Below are 25,224 nucleotides of genomic sequence, written 5' to 3'. Positions count from 1 at the left end.
ATCTTTAGATCTTGCAATCGAATCTTTTAGTTTCTTGTTTTATCACTAGTTTAGTCTATAAAAGAAAACTATAAAAAATTGGAATTGAGTTTGCCTCATACGCTCCATCTTTTTAATATCTTTCATGAGTATGATGGAAAGGAAAATTGTGCTCAATTGCTAGAAGAAGAATGCATTAAAATGTTTGGTACTAGATCTTTGTATGATGAGCATGATTGCAATGTTGTTAGTATGAATTCCTTGAATATCCATGATGCTAATGATATGCAAAGTCACAAGCTTGGGGAAGCTATGTTTGATGAAGATGATATTTTTTTGTCCCTCAAGTTTTGATGAGCAAATTTATTATGATGAAAGCATGCCTCCTATTTATGATGATTATTGTGATGATACGTATGCCATAAAGAATAAACTTGCTTATGTGGAGAGTAGTAAAATTTCTATGCAAGTAGATCATGAAAAGAATGTTTTATGTGCTGGTTATATTGTTGAATTCATTCATGATGCTACTGAAAATTATTATGAGGGAGGAATATATGCTTGTAGGAATTGCAATAATATCAAGTTTCGTCTCTATGTGTTGAAAATTTTGAAGTTATGCTTGTTTTGCCTTCCTATGCTAGTTGATTATTGCTCCCATAAGTTGCTTGCTCACAAAATCCCTATGCATAGGAAGTGGGTTAGGCTTAAATGTGCTAGTCATATGCTTCATGATGCTCCCGTTATGTTTCAGTTCTTATCTTTTATGTGAGCATCATTGTCATCATCATGCCTAGCTAGGGGCATTAAACGCTAGCACTTGTTGGGAGGCAACCCAATTTTATTTTTGTTCTTTGCTTTTTGACCCTCTTTAGTAATAAATAATTCATCTAGCCTCTGGTTAGATGTGTTTTTATTTTTTAATTAGTATTTGTGCCAAGTAGAACCTTTGGGAAGACTTGGGTGAAGTCTATGCGATCTTGCTGTAAAAAACAGAAACTTTTGCGCTCACGAGATTAGCTGCCATTTTTGCTGGAGAGTGATTTTAGGTTGATTATTTTTAAAATGATTAATAGATAAATTCCTCAGGTACACCAATTTATTTCAGAATTTTTGGAGTTACAAAAGTATTCGAATGATACAGATTACTACAGACTGTTCTGTTTTTGACAGATTCTCTTTTCATTGTGTTGTTTGCTTATTTTGATGAATCTATGAGTAGTATTGGAGGGTATGAACCATAGATAAGCTGGAATACGGTAAATATTACACCAATATGAATCTAGAATTAGTTCATAACAGTACCTAAGTGGTGGTTTTATTTTCTTATACTAACGGAGCTTACGTGTTTTCTGTTGAGTTTTGTGTTGTGAAGTTTTCAAGTTTTGGGTAAACATTCGATGGACTATGGAGTAAGGAGTGGCAAGATCCTAAGATTGGGGATGCCCAAGGCACCCCAAGGTAATATTCAAGGACAACCAAGAGCCTAAGCTTGGGGATGCCCCAAAAGCATCCCCTCTTTCGTCTTTGTTCATCGGTAACTTTACTTGGAGCTATATTTTTATTCACCACATGATATGTGTTTTTCTAGGAGCGTCATTTTATTTTCTTAGTATTTGCTTGCTGTTATTTATAATAATGTTTTGCATCTATATTTTCAATAAAAATGTCAAGGATAGCCTTTACCATGCTTATTTTGCAAGTATACATGTTGCTGTTGCAAAACAGAAAGTTTACCACTGTTGCAAAAATTCCCTAGAAAAATCAGAGAATGATATAATATTGATACATTTTGCATATTGAGCTCTGATAAATCTTCTACAGTGTAGTATTTTTCTCATAATTGTTGGAGTTAGGGAAGTATGATGAATCTTGCATTCTTTACAGACTATACTGTTTTGGCAGATTGCTGTTATATTTGCATTGTTTGCTTGTTTAATGATTCTATTTGAGGATAGGAGTATTAAATATGCAGAGACATTTAGTATGCAATGTTGAATAATAATTTTAGTAATTTTTTGCAGTAGAAAATGATAAGGTTTTGCATTGGTTTATACTAACTTATCTCACGAGTTCTTGTTGAGTTTTATGTGGATGAAGTTTTTGAGCAATAGAGAAACCATGATATGAGAGGAATTAAGGAGAGACAAAATTTCAAGCTTGGGGATGCCCAAGGCACCCCAAGATAATATTTCAAGAAGTCCCAAGCATCTAAGCTTGGGGATGCCCCGTTAGGCATCCCACCTTTCTTCTTCAACAACTATCGGTTAGTATCGGTTGAGCCTAAGTTTTTGCTTCTTCACATGAGTTGTGCTATCCTTAAAATGTCATTTTATTTTGTTTTGCTTGCTGTTTGAATAATATCCCAAGATCTGAAATTCTTAAATGAGAGAGAGTCTTCACATAGCTACATAATTATTTAACTACCCATTGATCTTCACTTATATCTTTTTGGAGTAGTTTGTCATTTACTCGTGTGCTTCACTTATATCCTATGAGTAAATGGTTGAATGATTTGAATATCATAAGTTTGAAATTATATATGTTTCATATGCTTATCCCATAGGGAGTAATGATTTCGCATATAAGAAGTAGAGGTGATAAATTTATTGAAGGTTAGCAAACATTGTATTGGTCACTTGAACAATTCATGAAAGAATATTGAAGGAAGAGAGATTTCACATATAAATATACTATCTTGGACATCTTCTCTGATTGTGAGCCCCATTAATTATTTTCAAACCTGAGCAAATTATTTGAAGTTGGAAAAGGAAGACAACATAATGAGTTATGCTTGGGTATATTTGTATAGAAGTTATATTGTTATGGATCCTCTAACATGTGGTGCTTGCTATTTAGAATCCTTTGCTAGCCAAAATATCTGTACTAAGCGGGAATACTGCGTGTGCATCCAAATTCCTTGAACCAAGTTTCTTCCATGAGTGTCCACCATATCTACCTATATGCGGTATTTATCTGCCGTTCCGAGTAAATTTGCATGTGCCAAACTCTAAACCTTCAAATAATAATCCGTTTTGTATGCCTGAATCGCTCATGTAGCGACTAGGGGCTGTCAGTATCTTCCATGCTAGGTGGGTTATTCTCACGATGAGTGGACTCTGCTTATCATTCATGATAAAATGGCTGGTAACTGGGATGCCTAGTCCTATGATCAAAAGATCAAAAACAAAATCGCAAATAATTTAAATAAAACTCCCCCGGGATTGTTGATAGTTGGACGGCACCCATTGTTTCGGACAAGCCGTGGAGTGTGATTGTTGGTGGAGGGGGAGTAAAATATTTACCTTTCTGTTTGGGAGCCGCCTATAATGTATCTAGTATGGAAGATATTGGGAACTCTTGGTTGTTATGTTGACAATGAAAGCATACCTCTCAAAATTATTTTCATCTCTGTTTTAAAAGCTTTGAGCTCTGGCACCTCTGCAAATCCTTGCTTCCCTCTGCGAAGGGCCTATCTTTTACTTTTATGCAAGAGTCAGTAGTATTCCTTATGATTCCAACCTACTCTTTAGTTGGCAAGCATCATGTGATGGGGAAGTATCTAAGCATATATGGCCATTCAAATATATTTGATCATGAATTATTATTGTTGGCAATTATCTACATGATAAGTAATTTGGGAGGCGAAACATTAAGCCCCTATCTTTCTCTGTGTTCAATGGATGCTATTTGTTCTAAAAATATGCTTTGGGTGGTAGCAATCATGGAAGACTATATGATAGTTGAGTATGTGGGATTTGCTAAATCAAAGCTCTTACATAGACCCTTCCTGAAAATAAGATGAATTGCAATTGTTTGATGTCTGAGAACATAGGTTGTTAGTTTTCAAGAAAGTTTATGGTCTATGCTTTAACATGTGAATAGCTTGTTACTTGATCATGAGAAGTTTTATGAGATGAGCTACTATTATGACATATAATTATGCTAGAAAAGGTGATTGAAATTATCATTGATCAAACTTGTGCACCTACTAGCATTCACACTTCATAAATTATTTCTGTTATCATTTACCTACTCGAGGTCGAGCACGAATTAAGCTTGGGGATGCTGATACGTCTCCAACGTATCTATAATTTATTAAGTATTCATGCTATTATATTATCCATCTTGGATGTTTTATATGCATTTATATGCTATTTTATATGATTTTTGGGACTAACCTATTAACCTAGAGCCCAGTGCCAGTTTTTGTTTTTTCCTTGTTTTTGAGTTTTACAGAAAAGGAATACCAAATGGAGTCCAATTGACGTGCCAATGTTTCATGATTTTTTATGGACCAAAAGAAGCCCCCGAAGTAAAAGAGTTGGGCCAGAAGAGTCCCGAGCTGTCCGCGAGGGTGGGGGCATGCCCTACCCCCTGGCCTGGGCCCCTATCTCGTGGACGACTCGGAGACCCTCCCCCTGACATGAGACCGACGCCAAAAATTCCTATAAATGCAGAAACCCCCAGAAAATAACCTAGATCAGGAGTTCCGCCGCCGCAAGCCTCTGTAGCCACCAAAAACCAATCGGGACCCTGTTCCGACACCATGCCGGAGGGGGGATCCATCACCGGTGGCCATCTTCATCATCCCGGCACTCTCCATCACGAGGAGGGAGTAGTTCACCCTCGGGGCTGAGGGTATGTACCAGTAGCTATGTGTTTGATCTCTCTCTCTCTCTCTCTCTCTCTCTCTCGTGTTCTTGATTTGGCACGATCTTGATGTACCGCGAGCTTTGCTATTATAGTTGGATCTTATGATGTTTCTCCCCCTCTACTCTCTTGTAATGGATTGAGTTTTCCCTTTGAAGTTATCTTATCGGATTGAGTCTTTAAGGATTTGAGAACACTTGATGTATGTCTTGCATGTGCTTATCTGTGGTGACAATGGGATATCACATGATCTACTTGATGTATGTTTTGGTGATCAACTTGCGGGTTCAGTGACCTTGTGAACTTATGCATAGGGGTTGGCACACGTTTTTGTCTTGACTCTCTGGTAGAAACTTTGGGGCACTCTTTGAAGTTCTTTGTGTTGGTTGAATAGATGAATCTGACATTGTGTGATGCATATCGTATAATCATACCCACGAATACTTGAGGTGACATTGGAGTATCTAGGTGACATTAGGGTTTTGGTTGATTTGTATCTTAAGGTGTTATTCTAGTACGAACTCTAGGATAGATCGAACAGAAAGAATACCTTCATGTTAGTTTACTATGGACTCTTGAATAGATCGATTAGAAAGGATAACTTTGAGGTGGTTTCGTACCCTACAATAATCTCTTAGTTTGTTCTCCGCTATTAGTGACTTTGGAGTGACTCTTTGTTGCATGTTAAGGGATAGTTATATGATCCAATTATGTTATTATTGTTGAGAGAACTTGCACTAGTGAAAGTATGAACCCTAGGCCTTGTTTCCTAGCATTGCAATATCGTTTGTGCTCACTTTTATCATTAGTTACCTTGCTGTTTTTATATTTTCAGATTACAAAAAACTATATCTACCATCCATATTGCACTTGTATCACCATCTCTCGCCGAACTAGTGCACCTATACAATTTAACATTGTATTGGGTGTGTTGGGGACACAAGAGACTCTTTGTTATTTGGTTGCAGGGTTGTTTGAGAGAGACCATCTTCATCCTACACCTCCCACTGATTGATAAACCTTCGGTCATCCACTTGAGGGAAATTTGCTACTGTCCTACAAACCTCTGCACTTGGAGGCCCAACAACGTCTAGAAGGAGAAGGTTGCATAGTAGACATCACTCGCGCTCCATCTGGCTCGCATGACCGCCTATTGTATGTCCTGCTTTCTGCTGCAACGCCGCTGATGCCTCGAGCATGTTTGTGGTGGACGCCTGCCGCTTTTGAAGCTCCATGAACTCCCGCACATAAAGGAGGAGCATGGCACTCCTCTCCTCCTTGAGCTCACGGAGCTCCACGTCCTTAGCCCTAAGCTTCGCATCCTTGGCTTGGAGCACCTGTGTTAGGTGCCTTACCCAGACTCTGTGATCTGGTACGCCTCCATGGAACTTGGTAGAAGCAATGGGGAGAGGAAGCAAAGGGGGAGAAATGGCTGAAAGGCAATGCAATCTATGGGAAGGTGGAGGGAGCCGGGCGAGGAGCAGGGTGAATCTTTTTGTTTTCACCATGGGAAAACACGAGTCGAGGACTTTTCACATCAGGGAGCAGTGAGTTTTATAGGCGGAGTCATCATGACTAATTGCTGTCGTGCCTGCTCCCGTCAATCAAAAAAATAAAAATCATGCCACGCCTGCCGCACCCAAAGACCAGAGCAATGCCGTGATGGTTATTTAAATTTAACTGCCGGCAAGGAGATAAAAAAGGGGTGAAAAAACAAATGTGGCGGCGGCCTTGCTAATCGGTTGCACTAGCCCAACTAGCTAGCCACCGTGCTTCACTGATGTACTTGGCGGGAAAGGTGGTCTTTCGTGATTTCATGACTCATTTACTTGCTTTGGCGCTACGACCAAGGAGGACCTAGAAAGCACACGGTAGGGTGTCCCACGTCTCGGCAAGGAAGAAAATATGCGTGCACCACCCGGGAGGACCCAGAAACTATGCGGTAGGGTGTGCCATGTCTCGGCACGAAGGAAAAAATGTGTGTATGTAAAAATATACTGTATCAGACGTACTACCTATGGTTCGACCTCGGGACCAAGCCAGTAGGTCGAAAACACCCCGCTAGCCACACAACTTCATCATGCTAACGTGGCACGGAGGATAGGTGTGGTTAGCTCCGACTTGACTAGCCTCAAAGTCTCTTGTTTTAGGCGATTCTTCTATTTTCCAAGATTTTTTAGTTATAATAACACCACGGCAAGATTGCCCCTCTCTTCGTGTGTGCCGTGTGTCTAAAGGTTAGACAATGGAGAGGAGAGAGAGATCACAGACATGGGACAAACCAAAAGTGAGTCAACGGTCATGCACATGTTGACGAGCCACTCCCTCTACTCTACTCAATGTAATACTATATAAAATCAAGTTATGGACAAAGCCAACAACCGTTGTTGTTTTAGGCTATCGACTTACGCTTTGTAGTCCTGGTTGCCAGTTCGAATCTTGTCTTTCATATTTGTTAGTTTTAGGTCTAAATTTGATCAATGACAAGTGGGATCCCCATGTGTTGTTCCGATATTTTAGTGTAGGGTGTTTTTTTGGCACAAACACTTTGCGCGGTTAGACAAGTAACGTCACGAGTTACATGTATTTTGCAAGTATAGGAACAAAAATGGCAGCGGCATAGAATATCACATCCACCCCGCAACTTAGATGTTATGGTGATACGAGTTTTTACGTTGTTGGAACTATGATCCAATGGCTTGGGAGTAGTCCTTGTAATTATGCGCAATTTCCAAAATCTCCAAGGGTTTTTGCAAATAAAACATTCATGCCTCATGTGTGCCGCCGCATGTTGGATCCAACGGCTCCCAGTAGCTCATATTAGGTGCCCCCCATAGCTTAATTCGCCGCTACGCTGATACGAGCATCTAGGTCGTATGATCTGTGATTAGATGCCACATGCATAGTATTTGTACATTCTGCGCAATTCCCAAACTCTCTCAGGCGTATATTGCAAAAACATTCAAACCTCCTACTATGAGCCGTTAGATCTCCAGGAACCCGTATCACCAGAGAATCTACAGTGTGGGAGCACCTCATATTCTCCCGTGCGAGAAAACATCAGGTGCTCTTGCAGCTTGGATGCTATGGTGATACGAGCTTTGAGGTCTTGGATATGGGATCCAAGGGCATCTGAGTAGTTTTTGTACAAATTGTGTGCAATTCTCAAACTCATTAAGGTTTCCTGTAAAAATATTAAGACATCCTCTGAGCTGTTATATCTCAATTCTACAAGCTCTAAGCAACTCGTATCAGCATATAGCATCTACGGTGTGGAAGCACATGATATTCTCCCAGGGAGGGGGTGCACAACGGTGTTTGGGAGGGTGGGGGCAAATATAATGTTCAAAAAAATATAATCTAAACAATCTTAAATAGAGCTTCACAATTTTATCTAAGGTCGAGGGGTTAACCCCCGACAATCTACATAGCTCCACCTAAACACAACATTTGCATGTATGTAGTACTAGACTTAATATTCATGTTTCAATTTCCTGTTCGGTTTAAATATTGAATTGAGGACCATGCATGTCTTACATTTTACTCCCTGTGTTCTTAAATATTAGTCTTTTTAGAGATTCAAATGGACTGCCACATACGAATGTATATAGACATATTTTAGAGTGTAGATTCACTCATTTTACTTCGTATGTAGTCACTTGTTGATATCTCTAAAAGTCAAATATTTAGGAAGAGAGGGAGTATTTTTGAATTCGTGTCATACATGCATGGTTTGGAAAAATAGATGCACTATACTTATTGGATTGTTGTTGTATTTGTGTGTGTGTGTGTGGTCATATGCTTGATACATACACAGTTTTCTCACCCGTCTTTTAAATTTGAATTACAATGAAAAACTTACTAGGGATACAATGAAATGTGAAATCCACGTTGAGATCACTATATCACAGACTCACTCCAATTCAAGAACTCGTCATAAATCAATTATTGTGCCTTTTCGAATGATCAGTAATTTGCAAGGAAAATACGAGCATTGTAATACATATAGATTCATTCGGCAATTTAAAAGATTCCTTTCATATTCTCGAATGGCAGCACAATACGGCGTACTAGCCAGACCCGGGCTCGTGTTGATCCTAAAAAAACCAGGCTCGTGTCCTTCTGGTGGCATGTGTGGTACGCACATCAGCCAACCCCAACCAGTCGAGCCTCCGCGTTTCTAGTCGAAATATCTGCCGACCAAAATTCCGTCCCTAGGAAATTCCCCTCATGTCCCCGGTCCATAATGATTATCGATGAACAATGGAGGGATACTTAACTAGACAACATCACCTACCGTGTCGAGCATGGTTCACTTCCCTGTGTCGATGGTACCCAAGGTCACCCTCAACTACATTGTGTAACATCCCAAATTTTCGATTTGGAATGTTATACATTAGATCATCATTGCATATCATATTTTATTGCATTTTGGATCGATCCTAGAAATTCTACGCAACTCAAGGACCCACGGAGAGAGTGGGGATTTCGTTATATTCATATTTGAGTTTTCTCAAATTTTGAAAATGGGATCATTTGATTTTATTTATTTTATCTTTAATTATTTCTATTATAAAAATAAGAGAGAGGGAATAAAATGACATTCCCAAAATAAAGAAATATTGAGGATTAAATAATAAAATCAAATAAGATTTTATTTTGGATTTTATAGCTATTTTATTTGAATTTAGGAAAATTGCACGTTTTCAAAACTGCATTTTAGGGCCAAGAAAATGTTCATCTTGTTCTAGATATTTTACTTAGACGGCGAAAATTTATTTTGGCATTTTTAGAATTTTATTTTATTTTCTAGAATTTTTCTTAATTTCGGCGGATTTTTTTTTAAAAAAAAGAGTCCCGCGCGCTCGACTGGGCCGAGGCCCAGCCGAGCCGGCCCACATCACCGTGCCGCCGTCTCCCTCCTGGAGATCGCGCGTCGCCGCCGCCGACTCGGACCAGAGTCCGAGCCGGACTCCACCTCCCCGCCGCCTTGCCCCCTCCTCCAAGTCGCCCCCTCCCCCTCTTAAATACCCCCCCAACCCCGCCGCCTCACCCTGTCCCGCCCCACCGCCGAAGCCGCCGCCGCCGCCGGGAGCCCGCCGATGCCCGTCGCCGCTGCCCCACGCCACCCATGCCGCCCCGTCGGAGCCCCAAGGCCCACCGTACCGGATGAGGTAGTCGTCGTTCGCCGCCACTGTTTTTTTTAGAAAACCGATTCGGTTTTTTTAGAAACCGTAGTTCGTTTTTTAGATCGGTTCACCGGTTTTCTCGGTTTACCTAGTTAATGGATGTTCGTCCGTACGTTCTTTTAACGAACGGTTTTCGTCATTTAGCCGCAGACAGCGAACGTTCGTTCGTTAGCCTGTTCGTCCGTTTTTCTTTTCTCGGATTTTCCGCGATTATTTCTGATCGCGATTTCTGATCTGATTTTCGTTTTAGTATAACTTTTCGCTCGTTTAGCGGAATCAGGTGATTCAAGCGCCTAGAGATTCGTCTCGAAACCCTCTTTTCGTTTAACCTACTCAAACAATTTTTTGCTACTGTAATGTTTGACCTAGGTCCAGATTAGTAAAACGAAGCTCGTTTCTTTCGCCGTTTGAGTTTCGTTGCTTCGGTTGATTTGATTCTTTTTGCAAACCGGAGTTCTTAAGTTGAACTTTCTGGTTAGATCTCTTATTTGAGTTTTACCTATGCATTAGATGAGTGCTTATTGTATGCTTGTTTGTTTGCGAAAGAGTACCCGGAGTGCGCCGCTTGCTACTTCGAATCTCTAGGTTTCACGGATCATCAGCAAGGCAAGTAACACTTTGATCATACCTCCTTACTACCCAGTTTTATTGCATTTGATTAATCCTCAAACAATTGCATGATTAGGATCTGATTAATATGTGGGTTTTGGGAAGTAGATGAGGTAGAACCGTTTACCTGTTTATTATCAAACCTTTGGGAGTTACTTCTATGTTTGCTTATATTGCTATGCTATGCTAGTAGACGTGGATTGGGTGAGTGTTTCCATGACAGATGTGAGATTGTTAATTAATGGTTTACTTAAGGTGGCAATTTAAATTCACATCTGGGTGGATTGAGGCACCTGGGGAACCTAGTGTTGCCTGTATTTTTGGAAATCCCGGGGCAAGCTACTATGGGCTCTAGCATAGTTGATTAAGTTGCGTGAGCTCTTGAAGAGGTAGACTAACAGATGTAGGGGATGTAGGTTGGTACTGTCTATCCGGAGTAGAGAGTTAATGCTTCTGAATGACTGTGTCTCGGTCATCCGTTGCTCAAAGACCATATAGTGCGAGAAATCAAGCGGAGGAGATCGAGTCTTGCGGGGAAAAGTGCGCAAACCTCTACAGAGTGTATAAACTAATCATGGTTAGCCGTGTCCCCGGTTATGGACGTTTTGAGTATCTAGTACTTCGATTATCATTTGAATCTCATCATGTTACTTTAATTAAATTATGTTGGGTTAATGATGATGCTTAATTGGGATTGAGTTGGAGTACCCTTCTCAATGTTTAAAAACCACCATGATAGTTAAATAAAAATGTATTCCTTTGCAGTAGGGAAAAATTGGCTTTATGCAAAACTGTAACCATAGAGCTTTCCACCAGCTATATATGCATGTAGTATAGCATTATTTTTTCATTACTCTCTATGTGTTACATTGCCAGCATATTCCATGTGCTGACTGTTCTCGGGCTGCAACGTTCATGTTGCAGACTTTTCAGACGACGAGTAAGGTGCCTTAGGTCGTGGTCTTATACTCAGTGATGCCGTTGGAGTTAATGGACTCGCTTATCTTCCAAGCCTTCCACTGTTATCGTTATTAGATGGCCTTAAGCCATATTTATTGTAATAAGTTCTCTTTTGAGGCATTCGATGTAATAAGTGTGTGATTGCTACTCTGTTATAAATCCTTCAAGTATTGTGCGTGTCAGCATTACCGATCCAGGGATGACACTGATGCACAGAGATCAGACTGTTTGAGGTCTGGTCGCTACAAGATGGTATCAGAGCACACGCTGACTGTAGGACACGACCACTAAGCTAAAGCCCTAGATCACTACTCTCTCTTCTCATTTCTGACTCCTCATCTTTTCTACTCTTTTAGGATGGCGGATGCAAGGAACAAGTTCACGCAACCGGATGAAGATAAACCCTTTGGACGCCACTTGAAGGAAGCCACTAGATACCTGAACGTCGGAGTACCAAGCTTCATCAAGACCTACATCGCCACTTTACCTGAAGAGGAGCGCTGGATGATTCAAGTTCAAGTTCCAGGAAGAACGTTCATGCCCGTAACTGAGCCGATAGAGTTTTCCTTTGATGCACCAACCTGGAGTCTAGGAAAGAGCATGGCAGCCCACATCACCATGGGACGCATTGGAGAAGTTTACCACAAGGATCTCAAGGATACTATCTACCAGATTTGTGGGCGCCAAGATGAACAATGGGAGATGATCAGCACCCGGAAGGATAGATCAATTGCAGCATTCATCCAGGAGTTAAACCAGCACATACGCCATGAGGAGTACTAGATGTGCGCAGACATGATAGATCTGAAGAAGGCTATGACCAAGATCACGAAACTGGAGGAAGAACTCAAGTCTACACGCGATGGATATGAGGAGGAAATAGTAACACTCGTGGAGAAGAATGATGATCTGAAGAAGAAGCTAAAAGTATTCATGGGATTTCCCGCGACTAGAGGAGAAGACGATGATTGCACTTGTCCGGAGAACTACATCATCATCAACGACACCGACTCGGACCTAGACGATAGCGATGATGACTTTGTTGATGAAGCTGGAGCAGATATCATGGAGTCTTCAACCGAACAGTTTTTCTAGTCGACCACGATAACAGCAGTAGTATTCCCCCATGTATATAGTATAGTCCGAGCACCTTTGTAACGATAGTTAGACCGTTGTATGCCCTTGTTTGCATTGATTGAAGTGATATTGATTGTATTTTCTCATGTGCAAATGGGTAGTGTTTTCTCTCTAGACCTCATTCTATTCTATATCCTCATCTTTTCTAAAACCGTCAGATGCCTCCGAGACGTGACAATGGATTTGCTTTCCCACCGGAGCTCACCCAGTTGATCCAGCAGCAGAATGCATTGATGCAGATGCTAGTCCAGAATCAGAATCAGGGGAACAGCAACAACAATAACCCACCACCACCACCACATGTTGATCACTTAGCCCGTTTCTTGAGGCTAAATCCGCCGGTGTTCTCCAGTATCACCGAGCCGGTAGTTGCAGATGATTGGCTCCGCAAGATGGGAAGGGAGTTGACCACTATAGGATGCACAGATGCGGAGAAGGTGCGTTTTGCCGCATATCAGCTTGACAGACCCGCAGCATCATGGTGGGAGAATTTCATAGCCACTTATCCTATCGACACTGTCACATGGGATCAGTTTCAGCAGGCTTTCCGTACTGCTCATGTTTCAGCAGGAGCTATGGCCATGAAGAAGCGTGAGTTTTGCAACTTGCGCCAAGGAGGACGTACTGTTGGCCAGTATGTGGATGACTTTAGTAAGTTAGCATGTTATGCCTGAGATAACGTTGCTACGGATGCAGCTAAGCAGGAGAAGTTTCTAGAAGGACTGAATGATGAGCTCAGCATGCAGTTGATGGTAGCAACCTTCAACAACTACCAGGAGTTGGTAGATAGAGCTCTCATGATTGAAGGAAAGCAACAGCAGATTGACACCCGCAAGAGGAAGTATGGACAAGGGAAGTACAATTCTGGAGCTCAGCAGAAGCCTCGTTTTACCCCAAACTCAAGAGGACATTTTTGGCATACCCATGGAGGAGGTAGTTCGCACAACCATAGTGGCCCCAAGAATGGTAATGGGAATGGAGGAAGCAACGGACAGAACCACACCAACCCATGAGCACCAGCCAAGAGGGATCTGAGCCACATCACCTGTTACAAATGCCAAAAGACTGGACATTATGCCACTGAATGTCCTGAAGCGAAGAATGGAAATGGCAATGGGAGTTCTGGGAAGAAGCCCAATCCTTTCAACAAAGGACATGTGAACCACGTTAGCATGGAGGAGGTTGAAGCCCAGCCAGATGCAGTAATAGGTAAGTTTTTGGTTAAGTCATTTACTGCAATCGTTGTTTTTGATACTGGTGCATCGCATTCATACATATCAAGGGGATATGTGGATAAGTATAAGCTGCCAACCCAAGCCCTTAGGTCACCCATGTTAGTAACCTCGCCAGGAGCAGAGTATATGGCTAGTCTATGGTGTGATCGGTTACCATTAAGGATTGTTAACTACGTGTTTCCCTCAGACCTAATAGTACTGGAATCGCAAGGATTGGATGTGATATTAGGCATGGATTGGTTATCGAAGTATGAAGGGAACATTGAATGCACCAGTAAGTCAATTTTTCTTACCACGCCAGAAGGAAGAAGGATTAAGTATGTATCCCGGCATTTTCCAAAGAGGACTCAAGTAAATTCCTTATCACGAGTTGTACAGGAGGAAGTACCAGTCATGAAGGATTTTCCTGACGTATTTCCAGAGGAGTTGCCAGGCATGCCACCGGATAGAGACATTGAGTTTTTTATTGAGCTTTTGCCAGGCACAGGGCCAATATCTAAGAGACCGTACAGGATGCCCGCAAAAGATTTGGAGGAAATTAAGAAGCAGATTAAGGAGTTACTGGATAAAGGATATATTCGCCCAAGTTCTTCACCTTGGGGATCGCCAGTGCTTCTAGTGGAGAAGAAGGATGGATCATTGAGGATGGTTGTTGATTATCGAGGATTGAATGAAGTAACAATCAAGAACAAGTACCCACTGTCGATGATCAATGACTTGTTTGACCGATTGCAAGGAGCCAAGGTATTCTCGAAGATCGATTTGCGATCGGGATACCATCAACTGAAGATTCGAGAGCAGGATATATCCAAGACGGCTTTTACCACCAGGTATGGGCTGTATGAGTATACCGTTATGTCATTTGGTCTGACTAACGCACCTGCCTATTTCATGAACATGATGAACAAGGTTTTTATGGAGTTTATAGATAAGTTCATCGTGGTGTTCATTGATGATATTTTGGTCTACTCGAAGAATGAAGAGGAGCATAAGGAGCATTTGCGTTTGGTACTAGAGAAGCTCAGAGAACATCAGTTATACGCCAAGTTCAGCAAATGTGAGTTTTGGTTGAATGAAATTGGGTTCCTCGGACATGTGATATCTGGAGAAGGAATAGCAGTAGACCCCACCAAAGTTGTCACTGTGACAAACTGGGAAGCCCCAACAACAGTTGGAGAGATCCGGAGTTTTCTTGGACTCGCAGGATACTACCGGAGGTTCATTGAGAATTTCTCGAAGATTGCAACGCCCATGATGAAGTTGTTGAAGAAGGACACCAAGTTTAAATGGACTGAGGAATGTGAGGCCAGTTTCCAGGAGTTGAAGAATCATTTGGTTACCTCACCAGTATTGATTCTGCCCGATCAACGCAAGGATTATGAAGTATATTGCGACGCTTCTCGTCGAGGACTTGGAGCACTGCTTATGCAGGAGCAAAGAGTTGTTTCGTATGCCTCACGACAGCTTAAACCTCATGAGTTGAATTATGCTACACATGATTTGGAGTTAGCAGCCGTAGTGCACGCATTGAAGACATGGAGACATTTTCTCATCGGAAAGCATTGTGAGATGTACACGGATCACAAGAGTTTGAAGTACATCTTCACGCAGAAGGAGTTGAATCTCAGGCAAAGGAGATGGTTGGAGCTCATCAAGGATTATGATATGAGATTGCATTATCACCCCGGAAAGGCTAACATAGTAGCCGATGCGTTGAGCCGCAAGAGCCATGTCAACACACTCATGACCGGAGAGTTACCCAAGGAGTTAGCCGAGGATCTTCGCGAACTATGTTTGGAGATAGTTTCGAGAGGCTATGTAGAAGCGTTGGAGATTCAGTCTAGTTTGATGGATAAGATCAGAGAAGCTCAGAAGACTGACAAGGAGATTGCCGAAATAAAGGAGAAAATGAGCAAAGGAAAAGCTAAGGGATTTCGTGAGGATGAACATGATACCTTATGGTTTGAGGACCGCGTTTATGTGCCTAATGACCCGGAGATCAGGAAGTTGATTCTGCAAGAGGCCCATGATTCACCGTATTCGATTCACCCAGGAAATACCAAGATGTATCTAGATTTGAAGGACACTGAGGGAGTCCTGGATTAGGGGGTGTCCGGATGGCCGGACTATGACCTTCGACCGGACTCCCGGACTATGAAGATACAAGATTGAAGACTCCGTCCCGTGTCCGGATGGGACTTTCCTTGGCGTGGAAGGCAAGCTTGGCGATATAATATGAAGATCTCCTCCCATTGTAACCGACTCTGTGTAACCCTAGCCCTCTCTGGTGTCTATATAAACCGGAGAGTTTTAGTCTGTAGGACGAACAACAATCATACCATAGGCTAGCTTCTAGGGTTTAGCCTCTCTGATCTCGTGGTAGATCCACTCTTGTACTACCGATATCATCAATATTAATCAAGCAGGAGTAGGGTTTTACCTCCATCGAGAGGGCCCGAACCTGGGTAAAAACATCGTGTCCCTTGTCTCATGTTACCATCCGCCTAGACGCACAGTTTGGGACCCCCTACCCGAGATCCGCCAGTTTTGACACCGACATTGGTGCTTTCATTGAGAGTTCCTCTGTGTCGTCACCTTTAGGCCCGATGGTTTCTTTGATCATCAATCACGACGCGGTCCAGGGTGAGACTTTCCTCCCCGGACAGATCTTCGTATTCGGCGGCTTCGCACTGCGGGCCAACTCGCTTGGCCATCTGGAGCAGATCGAAAGCTACGCCCCCGGCCATCACGTCAGGTTTGGAAGCTTAAACTACACGGCCGACATCCGCGGGGACTTGATCTTCGACGGATTCGAGCCACGACCGAGCGTGCCGCACTGTCTCGATGGGCATGATCTAGCTCTGCCGCCGGACAGCACCCAGAGCGCCGCTTAGGTGTCCGCTCCGACCATTAGCCTGGAGCCGACTGCGCTAACCAGGGACGAACGGTTAGACGCCGCCCTAGGAGCCGCAATCTCTATGGCGATAGAGCCAAATACCAGCCTAGTCCTTTGCAAGGCCCGTGACTCCAAGGTGCCGGACTCTGTTCCGGACTCTGAATCTTCCGCACCCCTTTCGATCGAACCCGATTGGGCTCCGATCATGTAATTCACCGCCGCGGACGTCTTTCAGCACTCGCCCTTTGGCGATATCCTGAATTCACTAAAGTCTCTCTCTTTGTCAGGAGAGCCCTGGTCGGATTACGGTCAGCATGGTTGGGATGCAGACGACGAAGAAATTCAAGGCCCACCCACCACCCACCTCGTAGCCACTGTCAATGATTTAACCGACATGCTCGACTTTGACTCCGAAGACATCGACGGTATGGACGTCGATGAAGGAGATGACCAAGAACCAGCACCTATAGGGAACTGGAAAGCCACCTCGTCATATGACATATACATGGTGGACACCCCCAAAGCACGGGATGGCGAGGAAAAAACGGAGGATGACCCCTCGAAGAAGCAACCCAAGTGCCGACGTCAGCGGCGCCGCTCTAAGTCCCGCCAAAGCAAAAACGGCGATTCCGGCACCGGAGATAACAACACGCCGGACAGTGCCGAAGATAACCCCCTCCAGCAGGATCCAGTGCAGGAGGACGAAGGAGCCAGCCCTCATGAGAGAGAGGCCGACAGAGAGGTTGAGGATGACAACTATATGCCTCCCTCCGAAGACGAGGCAAGCCTCAACGACGACGAATTCGTCATGCCAAAGGATCCCGTCGAACAAGAGCATTTCAAACGCAGGCTTATGGCCACGGCAAGCAGCCTCAAGAAAAAACAGCAGCAGCTTAGAGCTGACCAAGACTTGCTAGCTGACAGATGGACCGAAGTCCTGGCAGCCGAAGAGTATAAACTCGAACGCCCCTCCAAGAGCTACCCAAAGCGTAGGCTGCTACCCCAACTTGAGGAGGAAGCAACTAAACCTACATCACCAGCGTACGATGCGCCCGATCGGCCACCCCGTGGCCGCGATAGAGAGGCCTTCAGGCCCTCGACCCAAGCCGCACCCCGGCACCGCTCAAAACATACCAGAGTACGGGGAGACGCAACAGACCTGCGAGACATATTGGAGAATAAGGCAAGGCAAACAAGATCGATCTACGGATCGCATGGGTGCCCCGCTTCACGTGACGCTAGCCGTCACGCCGGACATGATAAGTACGGCCAGGCCGAATACAACAGACCAAGCTCATCGGAGCTGCGTCGTGATATAGCCTAGTACAGGGGCGCCGCACACCCACTATGCTTCACAGATGAAGTAATGGATCATCAAATCCCCAAGGGCTTTAAACCCGTAAACATCGAATCATACGATGGCACAACAGATCCTGCGGTATGGATCGAGGATTACCTCCTTCGTATCCACATGGCCCGTGGTGATGATCTACACGCCATCAAATACCTCCCGCTCAACCTTAAAGGACCAGCTCGACATTGGCTTAACAGCCTGCCAGCAGAGTCAATTAGTTGTTGGGAGGACCTGGAATCCGCATTCCTTGACAACTTCCAGGGCACTTATGTGCGACCACCAGACGCCGATGACCTAAGCCACATAATCCAGCAGCCAGAGGAATCGGCCAGACAATTCTGGACACGGTTCCTAACCAAGAAAAATCAAATAGTCGACTATCCGGACGCCGAGGCCCTTGCAGCCTTCAGGCACAACATCCGAGACGAATGGCTTGCCCGGCACCTAGGACAGGAAAAGCCGAAATCTATGGCATCCCTCACGACACTCATGACCCGCTTTTGTGCGGGAGAAGACAGCTGGCTAGCTCATAGCAATAACATAACCAAGAGCCCTGGCAATTCGGATACCAAGGACAACAACGGCAGGTCACGTCGCAACAAGCATAAGCGCCGCATTAACGGCGACAATACTGAAGATACGGCAGTCAATGCCGGATTCAGAGGCTCTAAACCCGGCCAGCGGAAGAAGCCATTCAAAAGAAACCCTCCGGGCCCATCCAGCTTAGACCGGATACTCGATCGCTCATGCCAGATACACGGCACCCCCGAACAGCCAGCCAACCACACCAACAGGGAGTGTTGGGTGTTCAAGCAGGCATGCAAGTTAAGTGCCGAAACCAGAGACCAGGGGCTGCATAGCGATGACGAGGAGGAGCCCCGGCTGCCGAACAACAGAGGACAGAAGGGATTCCCCCCGCAAGTTCAGACGGTGAACATGATATACGCAACCCACATCCCCAAAAGGGAGCGGAAGCGTGCTCTGAAGGACGTCTATGCGTTGGAGCCATTCGCCCCAAAGTTCAACCCGTGGTCCTCCTGCCCAATCACTTTTGATCGAAGGGACCACCCCACTAGAATCCGTCACGGCGGATTCGCCGCATTGTCCTAGACCCAATTATCGATGGATTTCACCTCACCAGAGTCCTAATGGATGGCGGCAGCAGCCTGAACCTGCTTTATCAGGATACAGTGCAAAAAATGGGCATTGATCCCTCAAGGATTAAACCCACAAAGACAACCTTCAAAGGCGTCATACCAGGTGTAGAAGCCAGCTGTACAGGCTCGGTTACACTCGAAGTGGTCTTCGGATCCCCGGATAATTTCCGAAGCAAAGAGTTAATCTTCGACATAGTCCCATTCCGCAGTGGCTATCACGCCCTGCTCAGACGAACCGCATTTGCAAAATTCAACGCGGTGCCGCACTGTGCATATCTCAAGCTCAAGATGCCAGGACCTCGCGGAGTCATCACGGTAAATGGAAACACTGAACGCTCTCTCCAAACGGAGGAGCACACAGCGGCCCTGGCGGCAGAAGTACAGAGTAGCCTCTCAAGGCAATTCTCCAATCCAGGTGTCAAACGTCCGGACAACGTCAAGCGAGCCCGATGTAACCTATAACAAATCCGGCTGGCACGTTCCGAGCAAGCATAGCAGTGCGGCCCCAACCCCAGCCCTCGCCAAATGGTGATATCGGTACCACGCGTACATAATTATGCCTTAGTGATACCATGGGCATAAGGGGAGGGGCACAACTACGGCACGTCCAGAATGCGGCTCAACCGCACTAAGGGGCTCCCTATTCCGACGTTTCCTTCTTACACACTTTCAGGACCCAACTATTTGGAAGGCTTGTCCGGCAATACACTCGCCGAACACACAATGCAACAGCCAGGGAGAGAACAAGCCGCGTCAAATGTCTAGGTGGTCTCTATAACGAGCTTAATACATGTTTTACTTAAAATCCCGCAGCTTGCCCCCGGAGGGGAACATGTCAAATAATCCCATCTCTTGCTTATCGCACTACTTGTATCGTTCTGCTTTCGTAGCAGCCCTTTTTTAATAAACAATACATAGCTCTTATCTATTATTGTACTCATTTATTTTTTATATATACAAATATGTTCAGTCATGACATTCTGCAACCGTACACTTTGGTACGGCCAATACACCAGGGGCTTAAGCACCCCATAACATGGTGTTAGAAGATCGAACACTCTCATGAGTGCGGCACCCCGAACTTATAGCACTATATGCATCGGCTCTAAACCATGTCTTTGGTCAATAGTTGGGTTTGCCCGGCTCCCATGTTTTGGTACCTTACGTTCCGCAATGTTGGCTAAGGTAGCGCTGGGAGAACTACTGCGATTGTGCCCCAGTTGAGCTAGGTTAACACCTCAGTAGAGAAAGCTAAAACTGACCGTCATGATAGTGCGAGAGACCGGTCGCTGTTCGTGAGGTTTTTTGAGTCCTTAAAGACTTATGCCGCTTAGAGCGAGGAACCGGACTTATCCGGCCTAGGCGTGGATAGCACCCCGAACTCGGTCTTCCGAATACTAGGATCTTCGCCGAAATTTAAAATTATAGAATTCTATGGCTAAGTGAGAGTGATAAAGCACTATAAGTCCGACGGCCTAGTTCGTTGTGCTGAGCGCCTCCCTAGATGGACCCAAGAATGGGAAGAAGAGCGCTCAGGTTTATCCCGAATACCCCAGCACTCGTGGCATCGGGGTCGAAGCCGATGACTTGCATCTCTCAGATTTGATAAATGGCCCCACAGAAGGTAATATTTTAAATTAACAAGCGTTGCTTAACGCACATGAACAAAGTTTTCAGCGTACAGGATAACAAATGCGAGTCTACTCAAAAAATACATCTTTGGAGCATTCGTCCGCTATACAGCGAGCACCCTTCGGGACGCCCTTATAATACATCTCGGGCGTGTGATACTCCTTGCTCGGTGGTGGTGCATCCATCAAAAGCTTCTCAGCATCCAGCTTGCCCCAGTGCACTTTAGCACGGGCAAGGGCCCGACGGGCACCTTCGATACAGACGGAGCGCTTGACGACCTCAATCCACGGACACGCGTCCACCAGCCGCCGCACTAGACCGAAGTAGCTCCCAGGCATGCCTTCTCCAGGCCACAGCCGAGCTATGAGGCCCTTCATGGCCTGTTCGGCCACCTTGTGGAGCTCGACCAGCTGCTTCAGCTGGTCGCTCAGGGGCACCGGATGTTCGGCCTCAGCATACTGAGACCAGAACACCTTTTCCATCGAGCTCCCCTCTTTGGCTCGGTAGTATGCGGCGGCATTAGACACACTACGGGGCAGATCGGCGAACGCTCCTGGAGAGCTCCAGATTCGGGTAAGTAGCAGATAATTGACTTTTATATTCTTGCTTTGCATAAAGAATGCCTTACCCGCCGCTATCTTCTTCATCGCCTCGATCTCCTGGAGGGCCTTCTGGGCTTCGGCCTTAACGTTCTTGGCACTCTCAAGAGCCAAGGCGAGCTCGGACTCTAGAGTCTTCGAGTCACGCTCCAAACCCTCATGTTTTTCCATGAGAGCCTGGAGCTCTTGCGGCACCTCCGCCACCCGCGCCTCCTGCTTCTCTCGCTCGATGCGCTCCAAGGCCGCACTGTTTTCGGCCTTGGAGACCGCCTCCTTCAGGGTCGCCACCTCGGCTGTGGCCCCTGCAACATTTACGTTGGTCCTGTCATTATTTGCAACCAAGTATTTCTATATACATTTACATGCGGTATTACAAACCCTCCTTGGCCTCGAGCTGCTTCTTGGCACGGCCGAGCTTGTTCTCGGACCGCTCGAGGTTCTCCTTCAAGGCATTGACCTTCGCAGTCAGTGCGGCAGAGGTCAGCAGTGCAGCCTGCATTCCCATATTGACATATTTTTATTAGACTCTTGCGTATATCTTTTTAGATTCTCAGCTCGGCTTTTCTTTCTGAATGCCGAACTGAGCATCAGGGGCTACTGTCTATGCGGTAATATTTTTAATATGTTTTTTCACACATACCTCAAAACCTGTTAATAGGCTTGTACAGGCTTCCGTCAGCCCGCTCTTGGCGGACTGAACCTTCTGAATCACCGCACTCATAACAGTGCGGTGTCCCTCGTCAATGGAGGCGCCGTTAAGCACCTCCAGCAAATTGTCCGGCTCTTCCGGATGGACGGAGGTCGCCGGCGTCGTAGGCTTGCCCTTCTTATGAAGGCGCCGCATGTCGGACTCTGGAACCATTGATGGTTCCGGAGCAGTGTCCGGCCAGGGGCCGGACTTGGATCCCTCCGGGGCTTTACCCCCTTTGGGCCTGGAGTCCGAGAGGTCGCCTTGCGGCGCCTCCAGGACCACCTCCTCTTGGTTTAGTCCCTTTCGGGACTCCACCTCGGCGTCGTTCGTAGGAAGAGGGGAGGAGGCCGTCGAAAGTGAAGCGCTATTCACATCCGACGAATCCAAGGAGCCGCTCGTCGAATCGTCGAGCTGAGCCTTGGGCGGACTGCATGATCAAATACGGCGTCAGCAAATGCCAAATAATGGAGGGGCATCATAAGTTATTCGGATGACAGGATGCTTACGAGTTTGCCAGGGGCTTGACCCTGAATGGCCATTCCTCCCTGCCGTCTTCGGCGTCGAAGGTGTAGTCCAGAAGGAGGGTTCTCCCCTTCTTGGACCCTCTGGCCTCCCCAGTTGGGGCGGCTTTCCTTTTCTTCCCTTCCCCCGTTGGAGGGGGAGAGGCTTCTTCTTCCTCCTCCTCCTCGTCCTCAGAGGCGGAGGGTGCTTTGGGGTCGTCGGGCGATGAATCCGACACCACCAGGCGCCGAGAACTCTTTCGAGTCCCCGTGGCCTGGCCTTCTTCTCTGGCACCACATGAGGTGCCGGAACCAGTAGCTTCGTCAAGCGAGCGTCTGCTGGGTCTTCGGGCAAGGGAGCCAGATAGTTGATTTGTCCGGCCTTTTTCTACCAGTCCTGTTAAAGAGATGGGGGTTTAGGTCCCGCATAGAATCAAATCTATGAAAAACAAATACCCCGTAAAGGGAAAATTAAGCTCACCACGCTGGCTTGGCGCTCGGCGCAGAAACCGCGATCCTCGGTGACGGGAGGAGAGACCTCGGAGCTCTTGAATAGCACCTTCCAGGCGTCCCCATGCTTTGTGTCAAAGAGCCGGGACAGAGTCTGATGCTGGGCTGGGTCAAACTCCCACAAGTTGAAAGCCGTCATTGACACGGGAGAATCCAGCGGAAGAGCATGACCTGGACTATGTTGACGAGTTTAACGTTCCTGCCAATCAGGTCTTTGATGCAGGTTTGAAGTCCGGTCACTTCCGCCGAACTACCCCACGACAGGCCCGGCTCTTTCCAAGATGTGAGCCGTGTGGGGATACCAGATCGGAATTCGGGGGCTGCTGCCCATTCAGGGTCACGCGGCTCGGTGACATAGAACCACCCCGATTGCCACCCTTTGATGGTCTCTACGAAGGCGCCCTCGAGCCATGTAATGTTGGCTATCTTGCCCACCATGGCACCTCCGCACTCCGCTTGGCGGCCGCCCACGATCTTTGGCTTGACGCTGAAGATCTTCAGCCATAGGCAAAGTGAGGATGGATGCGGAGGAAGGCCTCGCACACGACAATAAACGACGAGATGTTGAGGATGAAGTTTGGGGCCAAATCATGGAAATCTAGGCCGTAGTAGAACATGAGCCCCCGGACGAACGGGTGAAGAGGAAAACCCAGTCCGCGGAGGAAATGGGGGAGAAATACAACCCTCTCAAGGGGCCTAGGGGTGGGGATGAGTTGCCCCTCATCTGGCAGCCGGTGCGCGATGTTGTTAGACAAGTATCTGGCCTTCCTCAGCTTTTTGATTTGCCCCTCCGTGACGGAGGAGGCCGTCCATCTACCTCCTGCTCCGGACATGATTGGAGAAGGTTGAGGTGCAAAGTGCGGGCTTGGGCGTTGGAGCTCGAGCGCGCAGGGACGAATAAGCAAAGGAGGAAGAAGGCGTGAATGGAAAGGGCGGATTCTTATCCCCTTATATGGGCGGCCGAAAACTATGAGCACCCACCAGCCTAATAAAACTCGCTTATCTCCTAAGCGCCGCGGTTAATGGCGCGGTTGGGTTACCCACACCCGTATTGATGAGAATCCTGGAATAAGGGGACACGATCTCTGCTTTGACAAGACGTGTCAAGGAAACCGCCTCGCTAAACATGCTGAGGTGGAACGGTATAATGAATAAAAGCCTGGTTGTGGCGTGATGTCACATTGCATAATACGTCAGCAGATCTGATTGGTGCAAATATTATTCTCTCTACGGTGGAATGTGGAACTTATTTTGCAGAGCCGGACACTATCCTAGTGTTCAACATCTTCTATGAAGTATTCGGAGGAGGAACCCGCCTTGCAATGCCGAAGACAACTAGCGCACCGGACTCGTCGTCATTGAAGCCTGGTTCAGGGGCTACTGAGGGAGTCCTGGATTAGGGGGTGTCCGGATGGCCGGACTATGACCTTCGGCCGGACTCTCGGACTATGAAGATACAAGATTGAAGACTCCGTCCCGTGTCCGGATGGGACTTTCCTTGGCGTGGAAGGCAAGCTTGGCGATACGATATGAAGATCTCCTCCCATTGTAACCGACTCTGTGTAACCCTAGCCCTCTCCGTTGTCTATATAAACCAGAGAGTTTTAGTTCGTAGGACGAACAACAATCATACCATAGGCTAGCTTCTAGGGTTTAGCCTCTCTGATCTCGTGGTAGATCCACTCTTGTACTACCCATATCATCAATATTAATCAAGTAGGAGTAGGGTTTTACCTCCATCGAGAGGGCCCGAACCTGGGTAAAAACATCATGTCCCTTGTCTCCTGTTACCATCCGCCTAGACGCTCAGTTCGGGACCCCCTACCTGAGATCCGCCGGTTTTGACACCGACAGACACTTTCTGGTGGACCGGAATGAAGAAGGATATTGCGGAGTATGTAGCAGTATGTGATGTATGTCAGAGAGTAAAGGCAGAGCATCAGAAGCCAGCAGGATTGCTACAGCCATTGCCGATACCCGAATGGAAGTGGGATAAGCTAGGCATGGATTTTATCACATGATTACCCAGGACTCGTTCAGGATATGACTCGATATGGGTTGTAGTCGATCGTTTGATGAAGGTACCTCATTTCATCCCAGTGAAGACCACTTACACCAGTGCT

This window comes from Triticum dicoccoides, chromosome 4B, assembly GCF_002162155.2.
Source record: "Triticum dicoccoides isolate Atlit2015 ecotype Zavitan chromosome 4B, WEW_v2.0, whole genome shotgun sequence".
NCBI classification, from domain to species: domain Eukaryota; kingdom Viridiplantae; phylum Streptophyta; class Magnoliopsida; order Poales; family Poaceae; genus Triticum; species Triticum dicoccoides.
This window is presented reverse-complemented; position numbering follows the sequence as displayed.